Source organism: Miscanthus floridulus, chromosome 2 (genome assembly GCF_019320115.1).
Source record: "Miscanthus floridulus cultivar M001 chromosome 2, ASM1932011v1, whole genome shotgun sequence".
Classification (NCBI taxonomy): domain Eukaryota; kingdom Viridiplantae; phylum Streptophyta; class Magnoliopsida; order Poales; family Poaceae; genus Miscanthus; species Miscanthus floridulus.
The window spans coordinates 108,545,499-108,553,810 of record NC_089581.1 but is presented as its reverse complement, the minus strand read 5'-3'; positions in this window follow the sequence as shown (position 1 = coordinate 108,553,810).

The following is an 8,312-nucleotide window of genomic DNA, read 5'->3' as shown; positions in this document are numbered from 1 at the left end:
GTGCCTTTGCATTTTCCTTATATATATATATAGTATATATAAGCACCCGTTTTATATTTATCCAAGGAGGAGATGCTTAGCGTTAGCGATGGCTAGTGTGAAAAAGTGTCTGGCAATTTGTGATTTACTACCATACATGCTGATAGACACGATTAACTTCACTGTCTTTTTCAACGAGGAGAGGAATTTGGAACTTTCTGCATTTAGGCCATTTTATTAAACACAAAGGAAAAGCATATGAGTTTTAGAGGGTTTTAATCTTAGAAAAATGTTCTATATGTTCCTTTTTATATAAAGGAATAATTAAATTCTTTCTTTGAATTCCTATGGGATATTGTAAAACCATAGAAATTTTGGAGGGAAACTAGGATGAGGTTAGACGCATAAAAACTTTCCTTTATGTCTATATCTCTACATTTCTCCTATATTACATGTGTCTGATTTTTTTGTTACGAATGGCAATGAGCTATTACGAAAACATATTAATTATCTCTTGTGAGTTATTCTTTTAATTATACTAGTTGATTGTATAAAATTGTTGCCTGAAAATTCCAAAAAATTCAGGCACATGACAATAGCAACTCCCATACTAGATTTCCTTGTATTTTTCAAGTTTCATGCAATTCTAATCCTATGTTTTTCATATTCTGGCGTTTAAAAATCCTTTGTTTAAAGAGACCCTTAACCTTAATAAGTTGTGCTAGAAACACACTATTCACCCTCGAACAGATGAAACTGCAATATTCAGCCCCTAAGTTCAATATTAGCTTGTTTGTAGGCGTGTTCTTTTTTTTTTTTGACAATGACATGTGACACTTTGATCCATAGTATTGTGTTAGACAACTTTTTATATATATTTATTCTGATGGTATATTGTCTCGTAGCGGTGAGCGTAAAATGTTGCGCGGTTGGTGCTGGTGACATATTTCATCATGTCACAGAACTGTTGGTGAGATATCCCTTTGTAAGCAAATCATGTTGTTTTTTGAATGGCCATGGGTGGGTGAAATATCAAGGCCCCATACGGAATCACCCCAAGAAAAAGATTTGAAGACAACCTGTCTGGATGTCTACTTTATCATACTATTAGTATTATTAGTAACTCAACTCACAAAAGTGATTTGAAAAAGAATTCGTTTGTTGGTTTCAGTCAGGGCTTATCAGCCAGTCAACAGTGTTTCCATCTCATAACAAACCAGTACCAGCCAGGCTTATCAACCCAAAAACCAACCAGCGAACAGACCGATTGAATAAACACTAGAGTCTACCGTCTCCTCCTGTCGAAGGCAATGCCGATGGATGCACCAGCTGTCGTCTCTCAACAATCTTCAGTACAATTCTAGCACAAGTTTCGGTTACAAAATGAAAATGCCTTGATACTTGATCACTTCTGACTGAAAAATGCCGATTCCGAGTTCTCACACCGTCGTCACCGATGACAGAGCGTTTTTTGCATGTGTCCGCGTCTAAAGATGGCAACGGGCAAAAAAATCCACGTACCCGCGGGCACCCGACCCGGTGGGCGCGGATACGGGCGCGAACCTATGCCCGCCGGCACAGGCGCGGGCATAGAGTTGTGCCCAACGGGCAAAGGTAAATGGGGAAAAAAAGAGCATGTCCGCATCCGCAAACCCGTGAAACCCGCACTGACATGTGGGGCCACTGCATAAGAGCTACATAATCTTCGGATTCTAGGGTTTCAGTTCACTCATCCGTCGTCCCAGATTCCCAATCCCATCCCACTCCCACCAGCTGACCAGGCGACCTGCAACCAGTAGCCGCCGTCACCCTCACGGGCTCACCCACGCGGCCACGCGACCGGCGATCCCGGCCTCCCTAGCGCCGTCGCTCCTCCACTCCGGCGGTCCGGCCTCCCTTAGACGGTCAGCCCCCCAGCCTCCAGTTCCCCACTCGCGGCTCCCCCAGTTCCCCACGGCGGCTAGCCTCCCCCCTCCGACGCCGGTCGCCGGACACCGGCCTCCCCGCATCGAGGCTCCTTCGCCGGCCGTCGTCCTCCTCGCTCCGACGCCGGCCGCCATGCTCCCTACTCCGAGGCTCCGACCCAGGCCACCATCCCCGCCGCGCAGGCTGCCGTCTCCGTCCTGCAGGCTGCCGCCGTCTTCCCCGACGAGCAACTTCAAAGGCAAGTTCACTTGTTCTTGATGCCTCCCAGCAGATCTTGTGCTTTTTTGGTGCTTGTCTTCATATTGCAGATCTACTATCTGCACTTCAATGAACTGAAACGGTATGATTCATAAACTGAAATGGTGATAAGCGACTCGTTGTTCTTGTTGTAAAACCAGCTCCTAATAACTTCATTAGGACTTATATTCAAGTAGCATATGCGTTTAGTTGAATATGTATGCATGCCAGTCAGGAATAGCAAGACCGCAAGAGGTTACAAACTATGTTTTGTTTTGCTTCCTGGTTCTTTTATGGTCCAATTTTTAGTCTTTAAACATCAACCATTCATCCTTTAATTTATAGCTGCAACACAAGAACCTCCAACCAGGCCTAGACCCAACTAGCAAAACCTAATTTATAACTACGAAAAGAGATATTGAGAAGGGTTTGATTCATGACAGTCTCCACAGTGACATTTGGGTAATGAACTATATTATGTAGGCTTGGAAATTGATCCTAGAAAATTGTCCCTAACCTTTTAGAAGACCTTTCCAAAACTGAGAGTTCCCAGGTTTAATCTGTACTTGAGTGAGACATTTGGAGCTTAGATATTTATTTCTATGTAAGGTCTTCCATGTTCCATCTTCATTAATAAGCAATTTAAATAACCATTTGTAGTAACAAATCAAGTGATAATTTAATACATACTGTGTTGTGCAGCTATAATGGCGACCCCTGGTAGCTCCCAAGTGCAAACCTCCCATGCAACTGCTGCAGTTGGTACTGAGGAGGACAAAGCCGTGGATGTTGTGAACGTATCAGAGGGGAAGGAGGACTCGGATGATGGTGGGCGGCCTTCAAAGAGAAAGCTCACCTCTGTAGTCTGGAATGACTTTGAAAAAGTGCGTGTTGATGGAGTTTGGAAGGCCAAGTGCAACCACTGCAACAAGAAGCTTTCAGCCACATCAAGAAATGGTACAACTCACTTGCAAACTCATTTGAAAACTTATCCCTACAATAACAAGAAGGCAGGAACAAAAGTCCAAACTAATTTGAGGTTTGGAGCCACTGAAAAGGGGGCAGTAGCTGTAGAAAGCTATGTGTTTGATCAAGATGTAGCTAGTAAAGCTCTTTATTCCATGATTATACTGCATGAGTACCCGTTGTCCATTGTTGATCACCATGGCTTTCATAAATTTGTTAGTGCATTACAACCTTTGTTCAAAATGGCAACTAGAAACACTATTAGAAGGGACATCGTGAGTTTCTATGAGAGAGAGAAAAGGAAAGCTAGGATATTCTTGCAAAGGACAAATTGTCGTGTTGCTATCACAACTGACCTTTGGACAGCTAAAAATCAAGAGAGGCTATATGGCAGTGACTGGACATTTTATTGATGACTCATGGACGCTTAGAAGCTGCATATTGAGGTGAATATCTTAATTCTGCTTCCTGTCTAGATTGTATAATTATGTTAATTATGTCCAGCTAAATTATTTCTTGTTGTCCAGGACATTTTATGAACTGTCCAGCTGAATTATTGCATTGTTTGATGTAGGTTTATGTATGTGCCATGCCCCCATATAGGAGAGGTTATTTGTGACGCATTGCATAAATGCCTCCAGAGTTGGGATCTTGATCGGAGGGTATCAACTGTGACTCTTGACAATTGCAGTGCCAATGATAACATGATTGGCGTAATGGACACAAGGCTTGGGGCGGCTAATATGCTATTAAAAGGAAAATGGCTGCACATGCGGTGCTGTGCACATATTCTCAACCTCATTGTGAAAGATGGCATGGCAGTAATTGAAACTACGGTTGCGCACATTCGAGAAAGTCTTGCTTATTGGATTGCTACTCCAAAAAGGTATGAAAAGTTTGAGAAAACTGCTCTAGATGAAAATGTTGAATTGGACAAGAAGTTGCATTTAGACTGCAAAACTAGATGGAACTCAACCTACATCATTCTTAGCATTGCTATACCTTATAGGAATGTTTTTGAACGTTTGGGTGAGCTCGATAAGAGCTATGATTGTCCTGTAGCAGATGATTGGACATTTGCTACTAATGTTTGTGAGAAATTAGGGTTATTCTATGAGCTTATTGAGCTGTTTTTTGGAACAAAATATGTTACAACTAACCTGTTCTTTCCTAAAGTATGTGAGGTTAAACTTAAACTCAACTCTTGGGGTCATGATGAAGATGAAACTATTAGGAACATGTCTGCTGCCATGATAGAAAAGTATGATAAATATTGGGCTGACATCCATGGTCTTATTGCTGTTGCTGTTATTCTTGATCCACGTCTTAAGATGACAATGTTACATGCTTGCTATATTGCCCTTTTTTGGAGAAGAGACTGCTGGAAAATATGTTACAGAGGCCTAGGAATTGCTTACTAGTTTAATGAAACATTATCATGTGAAAGACTCTGTGGCTACATCCTCTGGTGGTGCCTCTTCTACAGTTAGTGCAGCTGCTGTGTTGTCCATATTTAAAACCCTTGCTGCAAATAAGAAGACTACAAGCTTTGTTAGAAGTAAGAATGAGCTTGATCGCTACTTGGAAGAGGAAACTCTTCCTCATGATGAGAATGATTATTTTGATATCCTTGGATGGTGGAAGTTGGAGGGAGCTCGTTATCCTACTTTGAGGCTAATTGCTCGTGACATTTTGGCTATTCCAATCACCATAGTAGCTTCTGAATCGACTTTCAGTACTAGTGGGAGGGTTTTAAGTGAGCATCGTAGTCGTCTTACTCCTAAAATGTTGGAAGCTTTGATGTGCAACCAAAGTTGGCTTCGTCACAATCTCAAAGGTATAAAAATATGCATTTACAATGAATTCTTTTCATTAATACATGGACTGTATACTACAGCTACTAATGTTTGAACTTGAATGTAGATGAGGGTGATGAAAGGTTCAATAGCTTTTGGTCATGCCATGAAGACAATGAAGAAGATCTGAAAGATGAATCTTGCATCACTAGAGCGGATTCCAACTAATTACTTGTTCATGCCTTTTATTTGCATCACTTGGAAGACTTTGCAGTTGAACAATGTGTACTTGTATGGTAGGCCTGTAGTCCCTATACTGTATTGTTGAATGTGTGGACAGTGGTGAACTATTGAACTGTGCTGTGTGATTTGTCATCTGTGATTGTGATGAATTGAGATTATGAACGTCTGATAAATAATTGAACGTTGTGATCTATTTATACTTTTGTCATTCTGTGTTAGCTGTCATCTATTTATACTTATGTTAAATGTCATCTATTTATATTTCTGGCGGGTATGCGGGTATGCCCGTGGGAAAAACATGCCCGCGGATAGCGGGCGCGGGCGCATAGTGCTGCCCGTGGTGGGTGGCGGGCGCGGGCGCGGGCACAGATATCTTGTCGTGGGTGCGGGTTTGCGATTCCTATATCCATGCGGATTTTACCCGTTGCCATTTTTATCCGCGTCTACGGTTTTGTGCCATGCCTTCCAGACCATCTTGCGCGTTTTTGGTGTGAAATGGTCATTTCGTGGCATGCACGGCAAGACAAGGAATTAAATCTTCTGGAGAAACGGGCTGGAAGGAAAAAGAGAGTAAAACGTGCAAATCTGCTGATCCTGAAGTTTCTTAACTTGTGTTGGGCAGCAGCAACACCTTCGCATTCACAGCACATCGGTTTCTTAACCGAATTTTTTATTTTTTAGCCTTTTTAAAAAAAATCACAAATATGTCTCTGGCGGTAAGATTTTCAAATCTGGACCCTTAGCTCGATGCCAGCAACAGCGCCGAGCTCGGGGCCACGTTGCCGGCATGGACACTGACATGGCAGCCATCTCGGCGCCGTGGATCTTGGCGCCGAGCTCGACGTCAACAATCCAGGCGCCAAGCCCTCTCTTGCGTATGGGTCCTCCCTTTCTCTCTTCCTCTATCTTTCTCTCTACTGCCCGTCACCGCCGCCGCACCGTCCCCGCCCGCGCGCCCATGCCGCCGCGCCTGCTCCCGCACGCCCGTGCCCTCTCCCTCGGTGGCCGTCACCGCCCACGCCAGCCCCGCACCCGCGTCCCCACGTCCGTGACCGCATCGGCCATCCCTAGTCGCGCCCTCGCCCTCGGCGACCGTCCCAGCCCGCGCCCTCGGCCGCGCCGACCCCGTGCCCAGGCCGGTAGTCCCCGGTCGCGCCCGCGCTATCCCCGGTCCCTACAGCGCCCGACCGTGCCAGTTAAAAATTGTGAATATGTAACATAGGTGCTTAGTTAGCTTTGATTGTAATGTAGTAGTTCAATTATTTGTTATTTACTAGTTAATGCGATGACTTAGGTAGTTGATTTAATTAGTGATCTAGTGAGATAGATATGTAGATAGATAGAAACAAAGATAGATAGGTACATGGATATAGTTAGACATATAGATAGATAGAAACATAGATACATAGGTATATAGACATTGCTATTTTATGAGTACACTGTATATATATACATAGTTATTATCTTATTTACTTAGTTTGTAGTTAGAAAGTACCTATTAGGTACTATCTATCGTCTAATTTGGACTAAAGGTCATGTGTTTTGTTATGTGTTTGAACTAGATGGACAACCTAGTGACCATATATCATGGAGGAACCATTGAATGCGATCGCTATCAATATATTGAGTTTGTTGACATGCAAAGTGTGCCTGTGCAAAGCTCTTTATGAGAGGTTCCCAGTTGAGAGCAATAGTGATTTCACCAAAGAGGCACCACTAAGACGATACGATGAACAGAAAGAAGAGTGGCCAAAATATATGCATGGTGAGGACTACCTAGTGCAGATATTCACCGAGGGAATAGATGGAGGTCGTTGTTTCTTCAAATGCCCACGAGCATACGAGTAATTGCTATTACTATTTATTTCTTCAATATGTTCCTCTTCTATACAACTCACATGACATATTTATTGCAGTCTTCCTTGGCCGAAGAAAACTATGGGTTCACTAGGTGGGTCGATCCTCGACCTATTTATCCACATGCTGAGTAGATCTACTATCTGTAGAACCGTATCTTCGATCTAGAAAGGGAAGTTAGCAGCAGTTACAAGGACGACGAATAAGACGACAACAACAATGGTGCTGATTCACAGTAGACACTCTGCAATGATCTATATTGCACCTGCCCTAACCACAAGAACAAGGGGCCTCCACCGTCACCCCCGCCACCACCACCAACAACAATAGGAGGCTACTGTGGAGAAGGTGCAACATAATTTGCTATGTGGGCACACTACTAGAACGACCCCTATCTTATTCACATGACACATCCATGTGTTTGTTGCTTGGTTTAATTACCTAAGGCATGTTAGGTTTAGTCGAAGGAACTCTGTACCCTAGTTCGGTACATGTTCTCACATGCCATTTCATGTGTTTTGTGTATTGAATTATATAATGCCCTACTTCATTAGGTTTTGTTTGCAGCACGTGGTAACATTTCACTACGTCCGCAATATTATACAGAATATTATGACCACAAACAATGAAAACAACTACATAATGAAAAGTCCAATACTATGCCACATTAAACAACACAATAATACTAGAAGTACATGCCGATAGTAGACAACATTGTTTATGAATAAACCATAGAACTAGCAAGTCATGGAGACTACTGTGTGCAACGAGGCACTTTCCCTTCCTCAGGGCATCAGAATTCTCCTCCATCGCTTCTTTCGCTCAGCGTGCACGCTCAAGCTTCTTCTCCCTCTCCTCCCTGTACGCAGCAACATGCCTCCTCTTCCTTGTGTTCCTTTTTTGCAGCCTCCTCTCTGCGTCTCTTCTCCATCATCTCCTTGTCCTCTGCCTCCCACCGCAACAGTTTCTGCATCCATTTCTTGTCTTCGGGCTTGATCAGTGTCGATCTACTGCTCAAAATCACAGAGCGGTGGAGGGGTCTGTAAAAAAATACAATTGTTACAAAACAAAAAAAATCATGCAAGATGTCACATGACACAAACATCAATTCCTCACCATCTTGTTAATGCGGCACTGACGAAGTGTAGGCTCAAACGCAAAATTGAAACACATCCAATACCTCTACCTATACGTGTCCTCTTTATCGAACTTGACTACCTTGCAAGGATCGCGTCAAAAGCACATAGACACTGAAACACCACTAGGCAGAGGCAATAGGTCGAAGGCATTTCCAGTCATCTGGCCATA